The following is a 15,724-nucleotide window of genomic DNA, read 5'->3' as shown; positions in this document are numbered from 1 at the left end:
CATTACTAAAATGCTCTAATTGAGCTGTTAGAATGTCAGAAACAAGCTTTCTGAGCTGAGAACTGCATTTTGTGACAAAGTGAATCAGTGGATGATGAGAATTGTCACGAAATGGCTTTGGACAGAACCCAGATGCAGGCAAACGAAGGTTTAACAAAAAAAACTTTATTAAATAGAACACCCGCAATGGGGAAAAACAAGAACGAAAACAAACACTAGAAACAAAACACTTCACAAAACCGAAACAGGAAACAGGGTAGTCCAACAAGACGAGAAACAGGGGATACTACCGTGAGCGTTGATACAAACACCAACATCAGACAAAAGATAAAGACAATAGATATAAGACAATGCACCAACACTGAACAGAGAGAAACTGAGACCATATAAAGGGAGACACTAACGAGGAGTGATTACATGGGGAGAGTGGTGACAGCTGATGGGAATGAAACCCTAACGAGGTGAATTACAAAACAGACGATGGGAATGAAACCCTAACAGGAGATAGGAGGGTGGGGCTGAGAGACATAACAGGAAGACACGTGGCATCACGTAACAACATAAAGCCACATGTCTCCACACATAACACAACAGAAACCCGAAAGACGTGGCAATGTCATGACTCTGCCCAGGGAGCTTGAAAGCTCGAGACAGGAAGGACAGAGTCCTAACAGAGAATGTCAGTTTTGACTAAGAACACTGTTCATTACTAAAATGCTCCAATTGAGCTGTTAGAATGTCAGAAACAAGCTTTCTGAGCTGAGAACTGCATTTTGTGACAAAGTTCATCAGTGGATGATGAGAATGTCAGTTTTGACAAAGAACACTGTTCATTACTAAAATGCTCCAATTGAGCTGTTAGAATGTCAGAAACAAGCTTTCTGAGCTGAGAACTGCATTTTGTGACAAAGTTCATCAGTGGATGATGAGAATGTCAGTTTTGACAAAGAACACTGTCCATTACTAAAATGCTCTAATTGAGCTGTTAGAATGTCAGAAACAAGCTTTCTGAGCTGAGAACTGCATTTTGTGACAAAGTGAATCAGTGGATGATGAGAATGTCAGTTTTGACTAAGAACACTGTTCATTACTAAAATGCTCCAATTGAGCTATTAGAATGTCAGAAACAAGCTTTCTGAGCTGAGAAGTGCATTTTGTGACAAAGTTCATCAGTGGATGATGAGAATGTCAGTTTTGACAAAGAACACTGTTCATTACTAAAATGCTCTAATTGAGTTGTTAGAATGTCAGAAACAAGCTTTCTGAGCTGAGAACTGCATTTTGTGACAAAGTTCATCAGTGGATGATGAGAATGTCAGTTTTGACTAAGAACACTGTTCATTACTAAAATGCTCTAATTGAGCTGCTAGAATGTCAGAAACAAGCTTTCTGAACTGAAAACTGCATTTTGTGACAAAGTTCATCAGTGGATGATGAGAATGTCAGTTTTGACAAAGAAAACTGTTCATTACTAAAATGCTCTTATTGAGCTGTTAGAATGTCAGAAACAAGCTTTCTGAGCTGAAAACTGCATTTTGTGACAAATTGAATCAGTGGATGATGAGAATGCCAGTTTTGACAAAGAACACTGTTCATTACTAAAATGCTCTAATTGAGCTGTTAGAATGTCAAAAACAAGCTTTCTGAGCTGAGAACTGCATTTTGTGACAAAGTGAATCAGTGGATGATGAGAATGTCAGTTTTGACTAAGAACACTGTTCATTACTAAAATGCTCTAATTGAGCTGTTAGAATGTCAGAAACAAGCTTTCTGAGCTGAGAACTGCATTTTGTGACAAAGTTCATCAGTGGATGATGAGAATGTCAGTTTTGACAAAGAACACTGTTCATTACTAAAATGCTCTAATTGAGCTGTTAGAATGTCAGAAACAAGCTTTCTGAGCTGAGAACTGCATTTTGTGACAAAGTGAATCAGTGGATGATGAGAATGTCAGTTTTGACTAAGAACACTGTTCATTACTAAAATGCTCTAGTTGAGCTGTTAGAATGTCAGAAACGAGCTTTCTGAGCTAAAAACTGCATTTTGTGAAAAAAGGCATCAGTGGATGATGAGAAATTCAGTTTTGACAGAGAACACTGTTCATTACTAAAATGCTCTAATTGAGCTGTTAGAATGTCAGAAACAAGCTTTCTGAGCTGAAAACTGCATTTTTTGACAAAGTGGATCAGTGGATGATGAGAAACTCAGTTTTGACAAAGAACACAGTTCATTACTGAAATGCTCTAGCTGAGCTGTTAGAATGTCAGAAACGAGCTTTCTGAGCTGAAAACTGCATTTTGTGACAAAGTGGATCAGAGGATGATGAGAAACTCAGTTTTGACAAAGAACACAGTTCATTACTGAAATGCTCTAGTTGAGCTGTTAGAATGTCAGAAACGAGCTTTCTGAGCTGAAAACTGCATTTTGTGACAAAGTGGATCAGAGGATGATGAGAAATTCAGTTTTGACAAAGAACACTGTTCATTACTAAAATGCTCTAATTGAGCTGTTAGAATGTCAGAAACAAGCTTTCTGAGCTGAAAACTGCATTTTGTGACAAAGTGGATCAGAGGATGATGAGAAATTCAGTTTTGACAAAGAACACTGTTCATTACTGAAATGCTCTAGTTGAGCTGTTAGAATGTCAGAAACAAGCTTTCTGAGCTGAAAACTGCATTTTGTGAAAAAAGGCATCAGTGGATGATGAGAAATTCAGTTTTGACAAAGACCACTGTTCATTACTGAAATGCTCTAGTTGAGCTGTTAGAATGTCAGAAACAAGCTTTCTGAGCTGAAAACTGCATTTTGTGAAAAAAAGGCATCAGTGGATGATGAGAAATTCAGTTTTGACAAAGAACACTGTTCATTACTAAAATGCTCTAATTGAGCTGTTAGAACGTCAGAAACAAGCTTTCTGAGCTGAAAACTGCATTTTGTGAAAAAAGGCATCAGTGGATGATGAGAAATTCAGTTTTGACAAAGACCACTGTTCATTACTAAAATGCTCTAATTGAGCTGTTAGAATGTCAGAAACAAGCTTTCTGAGCTGAAAACTGCATTATGTGACAAAGTGCATCAGTGGATGATGAGAAATTCAGTTTTGACAAAGAACACTGTTCATTACTAAAATGCTCTAATTGAGCTGTTAGAATGTCAGAAACAAGCTTTCTGAGCTGAAAACTGCATTTTTTGACAAAGTGGATCAGTGGATTATGAGAAACTCAGTTTTGACAAAGAACACAGTTCATTACTGAAATGCTCTTGTTGAGCTGTTAGAATGTCAGAAACGAGCTTTCTGAGCTGAAAACTGCATTTTGTGACAAAGTGGATCAAAGGATGATGAGAAACTCAGTTTTGACAAAGAACACAGTTCATTACTGAAATGCTCTAGTTGAGCTGTTAGAATGTCAGAAACGAGCTTTCTGAGCTGAAAACAGCATTATGTGACAAAGTGCATCAGTGGATGATGAGAAATTCAGTTTTGACAAAGAACACTGTTCATTACTAAAATGCTCTAATTGAGCTGTTAGAATGTCAGAAACAAGCTTTCTGAGCTGAAAACTGCATTTTTTGACAAAGTGGATCAGTGGATGATGAGAAATTCAGTTTTGACAAAGAACACTGTTCATTACTGAAATGCTCTAGTTGAGCTGTTAGAATGTCAGAAACGAGCTTTCTGAGCTGAAAACTGCATTTTGTGAAAAAAGGCATCAGTGGATGATGAGAAATTCAGTTTTGACAAAGACCACTGTTCATTACTAAAATGCTCTAATTGAGCTGTTAGAATGTCAGAAACAAGCTTTCTGAGCTGAAAACTGCATTTTTTGACAAAGTGGATCAGTGGATGATGGGAAACTCAGTTTTGACAAAGAACACAGTTAATTACTGAAATGCTCTAGTTGAGCTGTTAGAATGTCAGAAACGAGCTTTCTGAGCTGAAAACTGCATTTTGTGAACAAGTGGATCAGAGGATGATGAGAAACTCAGTTTTGACAAAGAACACAGTTAATTACTGAAATGCTCTAGTTGAGCTGTTAGAATGTCAGAAACGAGCTTTCTGGGCTGAAAACTGCATTTTGTGACAAAGTGGATCAGAGGATGATGAGAAACTCAGTTTTGACAAAGAACACAGTTCATTACTGAAATGCTCTAGTTGAGCTGTTAGAATGTCAGAAACAAGCTTTCTGAGCTGAAAACTGCATTTTGTGAAAAAAGGCATCAGTGGATGATGAGAAATTCAGTTTTGACAAAGAACACGGTTCATTACTGAAATGCTCTAGTTGAGCTGTTAGAATGTCAGAAACGAGCTTTCTGAGCTGAAAACTGCATTTTGTGAAAAAAGGCATCAGTGGATGATGAGAAATTCAGTTTTGACAAAGAACACTGTTCATTACTAAAATGCTCTAATTGAGCTGTTAGAATGTCAGAAACAAGCTTTCTGAGCTGAAAACTGCATTTTTTGACAAAGTGGATCAGTGGATGATGAGAAACTCAGTTTTGACAAAGAACACAGTTCATTACTGAAATGCTCTAGTTGAGCTGTTAGAATGTCAGAAACGAGCTTTCTGAGATGAAAACTGCATTTTGTGACAAAGTGGATCAGAGGATGATGAGAAACTCAGTTTTGACAAAGAACACAGTTCATTACTGAAATGCTCTAGTTGAGCTGTTAGAATGTCAGAAACGAGCTTTCTGAGCTGAAAACTGCATTTTGTGACAAAGTGGATCAGAGGATGATGAGAAATTCAGTTTTGACAAAGAACACTGTTCATTACTAAAATGCTCTAATTGAGCTGTTAGAATGTCAGAAAAAAGCTTTCTGAGCTGAAAACTGCATTATGTGACAAAGTGCATCAGTGGATGATGAGAAATTCAGTTTTGACAAAGAACACTGTTCATTACTAAAATGCTCTAATTGAGCTGTTAGAATGTCAGAAACAAGCTTTCTGAGCTGAAAACTGCATTTTGTGACAAAGTGGATCAGAGGATGATGAGAATTTCAGTTTTGACAAAGAACACTGTTCATTACTGAAATGCTCTAGTTGAGCTGTTAGAATGTCAGAAACGAGCTTTCTGAGCTGAAAACTGCATTTTGTGAAAAAAGGCATCTGTGGATGTTGAGAAATTCAGTTTTGACAAAGAACACTGTTCATTACTGAAATGCTCTAGTTGAGCTGTTAGAATGTCAGAAACGCGCTTTCTGAGCTGAAAACTGCATTTTGTGAAAAAAAGGCATCAGTGGATGATGAGAAATTCAGTTTTGACAAAGAACACTGTTCATTACTAAAATGCTCTAATTGAGCTGTTAGAATGTCAGAAACAAGCTTTCTGAGCTGAAAACTGCATTTTTTGACAAAGTGGATCAGTGGATGATGAGAAACTCAGTTTTGACAAAGAACACAGTTCATTACTGAAATGCTCTAGTTGAGCTGTTAGAATGTCAGAAACGAGCTTTCTGAGATGAAAACTGCATTTTGTGACAAAGTGGATCAGAGGATGATGAGAAACTCAGTTTTGACAAAGAACACAGTTCATTACTGAAATGCTCTAGTTGAGCTGTTAGAATGTCAGAAACGAGCTTTCTGAGCTGAAAACTGCATTTTGTGACAAAGTGGATCAGAGGATGATGAGAAATTCAGTTTTGACAAAGAACACTGTTCATTACTAAAATGCTCTAATTGAGCTGTTAGAATGTCAGAAAAAAGCTTTCTGAGCTGAAAACTGCATTATGTGACAAAGTGCATCAGTGGATGATGAGAAATTCAGTTTTGACAAAGAACACTGTTCATTACTAAAATGCTCTAATTGAGCTGTTAGAATGTCAGAAACAAGCTTTCTGAGCTGAAAACTGCATTTTGTGACAAAGTGGATCAGAGGATGATGAGAATTTCAGTTTTGACAAAGAACACTGTTCATTACTGAAATGCTCTAGTTGAGCTGTTAGAATGTCAGAAACGAGCTTTCTGAGCTGAAAACTGCATTTTGTGAAAAAAGGCATCAGTGGATGTTGAGAAATTCAGTTTTGACAAAGAACACTGTTCATTACTGAAATGCTCTAGTTGAGCTGTTAGAATGTCAGAAACGAGCTTTCTGAGCTGAAAACTGCATTTTGTGAAAAAAAGGCATCAGTGGATGATGAGAAATTCAGTTTTGACAAAGAACACTGTTCATTACTAAAATGCTCTAATTGAGCTGTTAGAACGTCAGAAACAAGCTTTCTGAGCTGAAAACTGCATTTTGTGAAAAAAGGCATCAGTGGATGATGAGAAATTCAGTTTTGACAAAGACCACTGTTCATTACTAAAATGCTCTAATTGAGCTGTTAGAATGTCAGAAACAAGCTTTCTGAGCTGAAAACTGCATTATGTGACAAAGTGCATCAGTGGATGATGAGAAATTCAGTTTTGACAAAGAACACTGTTCATTACTAAAATGCTCTAATTGAGCTGTTAGAATGTCAGAAACAAGCTTTCTGAGCTGAAAACTGCATTTTTTGACAAAGTGGATCAGTGGATGATGAGAAACTCAGTTTTGACAAAGAACACAGTTCATTACTGAAATGCTCTTGTTGAGCTGTTAGAATGTCAGAAACGAGCTTTCTGAGCTGAAAACTGCATTTTGTGACAAAGTGGATCAAAGGATGATGAGAAACTCAGTTTTGACAAAGAACACAGTTCATTACTGAAATGCTCTAGTTGAGCTGTTAGAATGTCAGAAACGAGCTTTCTGAGCTGAAAACAGCATTATGTGACAAAGTGCATCAGTGGATGATGAGAAATTCAGTTTTGACAAAAAACACTGTTCATTGCTAAAAAATGCTCTAATTGAGCTGTTAGAATGTCAGAAACGAGCTTTCTGAGCTGAAAACTGCATTTTTTGACAAAGTGCATCAGTGGATGATGAGAAATTCAGTTTTGACAAAGAACACTGTTCATTACTGAAATGCTCTAGTTGAGCTGTTAGAATGTCAGAAACGAGCTTTCTGAGCTGAAAACTGCATTTTGTGAAAAAAGGCATCAGTGGATGATGAGAAATTCAGTTTTGACAAAGACCACTGTTCATTACTAAAATGCTCTAATTGAGCTGTTAGAATGTCAGAAACAAGCTTTCTGAGCTGAAAACTGCATTTTTTGACAAAGTGGATCAGTGGATGATGAGAAACTCAGTTTTGACAAAGAACACAGTTCATTACTGAAATGCTCTAGTTGAGCTGTTAGAAAGTCAGAAACAAGCTTTCTGAGCTGAAAACTGCATTTTGTGAAAAAAGGCATCAGTGGATGATGAGAAATTCAGTTTTGACAAAGAACACGGTTCATTACTGAAATGCTCTAGTTGAGCTGTTAGAATGTCAGAAACGAGCTTTCTGAGCTGAAAACTGCATTTTGTGAAAAAAGGCATCAGTGGATGATGAGAAATTCAGTTTTGACAAAGAACACTGTTCATTACTAAAATGCTCTAATTGAGCTGTTAGAACGTCAGAAAAAAGCTTTCTGAGCTGAAAACTGCATTTTGTGAAAAAAGGCATCAGTGGATGATGAGAAATTCAGTTTTGACAAAGACCACTGTTCATTACTAAAATGCTCTAATTGAGCTGTTAGAATGTCAGAAACAAGCTTTCTGAGCTGAAAACTGCATTATGTGACAAAGTGCATCAGTGGATGATGGGAAACTCAGTTTTGACAAAGAACACAGTTCATTACTGAAATGCTTTAGTTGAGCTGTTAGAATGTCAGAAACGAGCTTTCTGAGCTGAAAACTGCATTTTGTGACAAAGTGGATCAGAGGATGATGAGAAACTCAGTTTTGACAAAGAACACAGTTCATTACTGAAATGCTCTAGTTGAGCTGTTAGAATGTTGGAAACAAGCTTTCTGAGCTGAAAACTGCATTATGTGACAAAGTGCATCAGTGGATGATGAGAAATTCAGTTTTGACAAAGAACACTGTTCATTACTAAAATGCTCTAATTGAGCTGTTAGAATGTCAGAAACAAGCTTTCTGAGCTGAAAACAGCATTTTGTGAAAAAGGCATCAGTGGATGATGAGAAATTCAGTTTTGACAAAGAACACAGTTCATTACTGAAATGCTCTAGTTGAGCTGTTAGAAAGTCAGAAACAAGCTTTCTGAGCTGAAAACTGCATTTTGTGAAAAAAGGCATCAGTGGATGATGAGAAATTCAGTTTTGACAAAGAACACTGTTCATTACTGAAATGCTCTAGTTGGGCTGTTAGAATGTCAGAAACGAGCTTTTTGAGCTGAAAACTGCATTTTGTGAAAAAAGGCATCAGTGGATGATGAGAAATTCAGTTTTGACAAAGAACACTGTTCATTACTAAAATGCTCTAATTGAGCTGTTAGAACGTCAGAAACAAGCTTTCTGAGCTGAAAACTGCATTATGTGACAAAGTGCATCAGTGGATGATGAGAAATTCAGTTTTGACAAAGAATACAGTTCATTACTGAAATGCTCTAGTTGAGCTGTTAGAATGTCAGAAACGAGCTTTCTGAGCTGAAAACTGCATTTTTTGACAAAGTGCATCAGTGGATGATGAGAATGTGAGTTTTTACAAAGAACACTGTTCATTACTAAAATGCTCTAATTGAGCTGTTAGAATGTCAGAAACAAGCTTTATGAGCTGAAAACTGCATTTTGTGAAAAAAGGCATCAGTGGATGATGAGAATGTCAGTTTTGACAAAGAACACTGTTCATTACTAAAATGCTCTAGTTCAGCTGTTAGAATGTCAGAAACAAGCTTTCTGAGCTGAAAACTGCATTATGTGACAAAGTGCATCAGTGGATGATGGGAAACTCAGTTTTGACAAAGAACACAGTTCATTACTGAAATGCTCTAGTTGAGCTGTTAGAATGTCAGAAACGAGCTTTCTGAGCTGAAAACTGCATTTTGTGACAAAGTGGATCAGAGGATGATGAGAAACTCAGTTTTGACAAAGAACACAGTTCATTACTAAAATGCTCTAGTTCAGATGTTAGAATGTCAGAAACAAGCTTTCTGAGCTGAAAACTGCATTATGTGACAAAGTGCATCAGTGGATGATGAGAAATTCAGTTTTGACAAAGAACACTGTTCATTACTAAAATGCTCTAATTGAGCTGTTAGAATGTCAGAAACAAGCTTTCTGAGCTGAAAACTGCATTTTGTGAAAAAGGCATCAGTGGATGATGAGAAATTCAGTTTTGACAAAGAACACAGTTCATTACTGAAATGCTCTAATTGAGCTGTTAGAAAGTCAGAAACAAGCTTTCTGAGCTGAAAACTGCATTTTGTGAAAAAAGGCATCAGTGGATGATGAGAAATTCAGTTTTGACAAAGAACACTGTTCATTACTAAAATGCTCTAATTGAGCTGTTAGAATGTCAGAAACAAGCTTTCTGAGCTGAGAACTGCATTTTGTGACAAAGTGAATCAGTGGATGATGAGAATGTCAGTTTTGACTAAGAACACTGTTCATTACTAAAATGCTCCAATTGAGCTGTTAGAATGTCAGAAACAAGCTTTCTGAGCTGAGAAGTGCATTTTGTGACAAAGTTCATCAGTGGATGATGAGAATGTCAGTTTTGACAAAGAACACTGTTCATTACTAAAATGCTCTAATTGAGCTGTTAGAATGTCAGAAACAAGCTTTCTGAGCTGAAAACTGCATTTTGTGAAAAAGGCATCAGTGGATGATGAGAAATTCAGTTTTGACAAAGAACACAGTTCATTACTGAAATGCTCTAGTTGAGCTGTTAGAAAGTCAGAAACAAGCTTTCTGAGCTGAAAACTGCATTTTGTGAAAAAAGGCATCAGTGGATGATGAGAAATTCAGTTTTGACAAAGAACACTGTTCATTACTGAAATGCTCTAGTTGGGCTGTTAGAATGTCAGAAACGAGCTTTTTGAGCTGAAAACTGCATTTTGTGAAAAAAGGCATCAGTGGATGATGAGAAATTCAGTTTTGACAAAGAACACTGTTCATTACTAAAATGCTCTAATTGAGCTGTTAGAACGTCAGAAACAAGCTTTCTGAGCTGAAAACTGCATTATGTGACAAAGTGCATCAGTGGATGATGAGAAATTCAGTTTTGACAAAGAATACAGTTCATTACTGAAATGCTCTAGTTGAGCTGTTAGAATGTCAGAAACGAGCTTTCTGAGCTGAAAACTGCATTTTTTGACAAAGTGCATCAGTGGATGATGAGAATGTGAGTTTTTACAAAGAACACTGTTCATTACTAAAATGCTCTAATTGAGCTGTTAGAATGTCAGAAACAAGCTTTATGAGCTGAAAACTGCATTTTGTGAAAAAAGGCATCAGTGGATGATGAGAATGTCAGTTTTGACAAAGAACACAGTTCATTACTGAAATGCTCTAATTGAGCTGTTAGAATGTCAGAAACAAGCTTTCTGAGCTAAAAACTGCATTATGTGACAAAGTGCATCAGTGGATGATGGGAAACTCAGTTTTGACAAAGAACACAGTTCATTACTGAAATGCTCTAGTTGAGCTGTTAGAATGTCAGAAACGAGCTTTCTGAGCTGAAAACTGCATTTTGTGACAAAGTGGATCAGAGGATGATGAGAAACTCAGTTTTGACAAAGAACACAGTTCATTACTAAAATGCTCTAGTTCAGCTGTTAGAATGTCAGAAACAAGCTTTCTGAGCTGAAAACTGCATTATGTGACAAAGTGCATCAGTGGATGATGAGAAATTCAGTTTTGACAAAGAACACTGTTCATTACTAAAATGCTCTAATTGAGCTGTTAGAATGTCAGAAACAAGCTTTCTGAGCTGAAAACTGCATTTTGTGAAAAAGGCATCAGTGGATGATGAGAAATTCAGTTTTGACAAAGAACACAGTTCATTACTGAAATGCTCTAATTGAGCTGTTAGAAAGTCAGAAACAAGCTTTCTGAGCTGAAAACTGCATTTTGTGAAAAAAGGCATCAGTGGATGATGAGAAATTCAGTTTTGACAAAGAACACTGTTCATTACTAAAATGCTCTAATTGAGCTGTTAGAATGTCAGAAACAAGCTTTCTGAGCTGAGAACTGCATTTTGTGACAAAGTGAATCAGTGGATGATGAGAATGTCAGTTTTGACTAAGAACACTGTTCATTACTAAAATGCTCCAATTGAGCTGTTAGAATGTCAGAAACAAGCTTTCTGAGCTGAGAAGTGCATTTTGTGACAAAGTTCATCAGTGGATGATGAGAATGTCAGTTTTGACAAAGAACACTGTTCATTACTAAAATGCTCTAATTGAGCTGCTAGAATGTCAGAAACAAGCTTTCTGAACTGAAAACTGCATTTTGTGACAAAGTTCATCAGTGGATGATGAGAATGTCAGTTTTGACATAGAAAACTGTTCATTACTAAAATGCTCTTATTGAGATGTTAGAATGTCAGAAACAAGCTTTCTGAGCTGAAAACTGCATTTTGTGACAAATTGAATCAGTGGATGATGAGAATGCCAGTTTTGACAAAGAACACTGTTCATTACTAAAATGCTCTAATTGAGCTGTTAGAATGTCAAAAACAAGCTTTCTGAGCTGAGAACTGCATTTTGTGACAAAGTGAATCAGTGGATGATGAGAATGTCAGTTTTGACTAAGAACACTGTTCATTACTAAAATGCTCTAATTGAGCTGTTAGAATGTCAGAAACAAGCTTTCTGAGCTGAGAACTGCATTTTGTGACAAAGTTCATTAGTGGGTGATGAGAATGTCAGTTTTTTCAAAGAACACTGTTCATTACAAAAATGCTCTAATTGAGCTGTTAGAATGTCAGAAACAAGCTTTCTGAGCTGAGAACTGCATTTTGTGACAAAGTGGATCAGTGGATGATGAGAAACTCAGTTTTGACAAAGAACACAGTTCATTACTGAAATGCTCTAGTTGAGCTGTTAGAATGTCAGAAACGAGCTTTCTGAGCTGAAAACTGCATTTTGTGACAAAGTGGATCAGAGGATGATGAGAAATTCAGTTTTGACAAAGAACACTGTTCATTACTAAAATGCTCTAATTGAGCTGTTAGAATGTCAGAAAAAAGCTTTCTGAGCTGAAAACTGCATTATGTGACAAAGTGGATCAGAGGATGATGAGAAATTCAGTTTTGACAAAGAACACTGTTCATTACTGAAATGCTCTAGTTGAGCTGTTAGAATGTCAGAAACGAGCTTTCTGAGCTGAAAACTGCATTTTGTGAAAAAAGGCATCAGTGGATGTTGAGAAATTCAGTTTTGACAAAGAACACTGTTCATTACTAAAATGCTCTAATTGAGCTGTTAGAATGTCAGAAACAAGCTTTCTGAGCTGAAAACTGCATTTTGTGACAAAGTGGATCAGAGGATGATGAGAAATTCAGTTTTGACAAAGAACACTGTTCATTACTGAAATGCTCTAGTTGAGCTGTTAGAATGTCAGAAACGAGCTTTCTGAGCTGAAAACTGCATTTTGTGAAAAAAGGCATCAGTGGATGTTGAGAAATTCAGTTTTGACAAAGAACACTGTTCATTACTGAAATGCTCTAGTTGAGCTGTTAGAATGTCAGAAACGAGCTTTCTGAGCTGAAAACTGCATTTTGTGAAAAAAAGGCATCAGTGGATGATGAGAAATTCAGTTTCGACAAAGAACACTGTTCATTACTAAAATGCTCTAATTGAGCTGTTAGAACGTCAGAAACAAGCTTTCTGAGCTGAAAACTGCATTTTGTGAAAAAAGGCATCAGTGGATGATGAGAAATTCAGTTTTGACAAAGACCACTGTTCATTACTAAAATGCTCTAATTGAGCTGTTAGAATGTCAGAAACAAGCTTTCTGAGCTGAAAACTGCATTATGTGACAAAGTGCATCAGTGGATGATGAGAAATTCAGTTTTGACAAAGAACACTGTTCATTACTAAAATGCTCTAATTGAGCTGTTAGAATGTCAGAAACAAGCTTTCTGAGCTGAAAACTGCATTTTTTGACAAAGTGGATCAGTGGATGATGAGAAACTCAGTTTTGACAAAGAACACAGTTCATTACTGAAATGCTCTTGTTGAGCTGTTAGAATGTCAGAAACGAGCTTTCTGAGCTGAAAACTGCATTTTGTGACAAAGTGGATCAAAGGATGATGAGAAACTCAGTTTTGACAAAGAACACAGTTCATTACTGAAATGCTCTAGTTGAGCTGTTAGAATGTCAGAAACGAGCTTTTTGAGCTGAAAACTGCATTTTGTGAAAAAAGGCATCAGTGGATGATGAGAAATTCAGTTTTGACAAAGACCACTGTTCATTACTAAAATGCTCTAATTGAGCTGTTAGAATGTCAGAAACAAGCTTTCTGAGCTGACAACTGCATTTTTTGACAAAGTGGATCAGTGGATGATGGGAAACTCAGTTTTGACAAAGAACACAGTTCATTACTGAAATGCTCTAGTTGAGCTGTTAGAATGTCAGAAACGAGCTTTCTGAGCTGAAAACTGCATTTTGTGACAAAGTGGATCAGAGGATGATGAGAAATTCAGTTTTGACAAAGAACACTGTTCATTACTAAAATGCTCTAATTGAGCTGTTAGAATGTCAGAAAAAAGCTTTCTGAGCTGAAAACTGCATTATGTGACAAAGTGCATCAGTGGATGATGAGAAATTCAGTTTTGACAAAGAACACTGTTCATTACTGAAATGCTCTAGTTGAGCTGTTAGAATGTCAGAAACGAGCTTTCTGAGCTGAAAACTGCATTTTGTGAAAAAAAGGCATCAGTGGATGATGAGAAATTCAGTTTTGACAAAGAACACTGTTCATTACTAAAATGCTCTAATTGAGCTGTTAGAACGTCAGAAACAAGCTTTCTGAGCTGAAAACTGCATTTTGTGAAAAAAGGCATCAGTGGATGATGAGAAATTCAGTTTTGACAAAGACCACTGTTCATTACTAAAATGCTCTAATTGAGCTGTTAGAATGTCAGAAACAAGCTTTCTGAGCTGAAAACTGCATTATGTGACAAATTGCATCAGTGGATGATGAGAAATTCATTTTTGACAAAGAACACTGTTCATTACTAAAATGCTCTAATTGAGCTGTTAGAATGTCAGAAACAAGCTTTCTGAGCTGAAAACTGCATTTTTTGACAAAGTGGATCAGTGGATGATGAGAAACTCAGTTTTGACAAAGAACACAGTTCATTACTGAAATGCTCTTGTTGAGCTGTTAGAATGTCAGAAACGAGCTTTCTGAGCTGAAAACTGCATTTTGTGACAAAGTGGATCAAAGGATGATGAGAAACTCAGTTTTGACAAAGAACACAGTTCATTACTGAAATGCTCTAGTTGAGCCGTTAGAATGTCAGAAACGAGCTTTCTGAGCTGAAAACAGCATTATGTGACAAAGTGCATCAGTGGATGATGAGAAATTCAGTTTTGACAAAGAACACTGTTCATTACTAAAATGCTCTAATTGAGCTGTTAGAATGTCAGAAACAAGCTTTCTGAGCTGAGAAGTGCATTTTTTGACAAAGTGGATCAGTGGATGATGAGAAATTCAGTTTTGACAAAGAACACTGTTCATTACTGAAATGCTCTAGTTGAGCTGTTAGAATGTCAGAAACGACCTTTCTGAGCTGAAAACTGCATTTTGTGAAAAAAGGCATCAGTGGATGATGAGAAATTCAGTTTTGACAAAGAACACTGTTCATTACTAAAATGCTCTAATTGAGCTGTTAGAATGTCAGAAACAAGCTTTCTGAGCTGAAAACTGCATTTTTTGACAAAGTGGATCAGTGGATGATGGGAAACTCAGTTTTGACAAAGAACACAGTTAATTACAGAAATGCTCTAGTTGAGCTGTTAGAATGTCAGAAACGAGCTTTCTGAGCTGAAAACTGCATTTTGTGACAAAGTGGATCAGAGGATGATGAGAAACTCAGTTTTGACAAAGAACACAGTTAATTACTGAAATGCTCTAGTTGAGCTGTTAGAATGTCAGAAACGAGCTTTCTGAGCTGAAAACTGCATTTTGTGACAAAGTGCATCAGTGGATGATGAGAAATTCAGTTTTGACAAAGAACACAGTTCATTACTGAAATTCTCTAGTTGAGCTGTTAGAAAATCAGAAACAAGCTTTATGAGCTGAAAACTGCATTTTGTGAAAAAAGGCATCAGTGGATGATGAGAAATTCAGTTTTGACAAAGAACACGGTTCATTACTGAAATGCTCTAGTTGAGCTGTTAGAATGTCAGAAACGACCTTTCTGAGCTGAAAACTGCATTTTGTGAAAAAAGGCATCAGTGGATGATGAGAAATTCAGTTTTGACAAAGAACACTGTTCATTACTAAAATGCTCTAATTGAGCTGTTAGAATGTCAGAAACGAGCTTTCTGAGCTGAAAACTGCATTTTGTGACAAAGTGGATCAGAGGATGATGAGAAACTCAGTTTTGACAAAGAACACAGTTCATTACTGAAATGCTCTAGTTGAGCTGTTAGAATGTCAGAAACGAGCTTTCTGAGCTGAAAACTGCATTTTGTGACAAAGTTGATCAGAGGATGATGAGAAATTCAGTTTTGACAAAGAACACTGTTCATTACTAAAATGCTCTAATTGAGCTGTTAGAATGTCAGAAAAAAGCTTTCTGAGCTGAAAACTGCATTATGTGACAAAGTGCATCAGTGGATGATGAGAAATTCAGTTTTGACAAAGAACACTGTTCATTACTAAAATGCTCTAATTGAGCTGTTAG

The sequence above is a fragment of the Barbatula barbatula genome, assembly GCF_947034865.1.
Source record: "Barbatula barbatula genome assembly, chromosome: 3".
In the NCBI taxonomy this organism is placed as follows: domain Eukaryota; kingdom Metazoa; phylum Chordata; class Actinopteri; order Cypriniformes; family Nemacheilidae; genus Barbatula; species Barbatula barbatula.
This window is presented reverse-complemented; position numbering follows the sequence as displayed.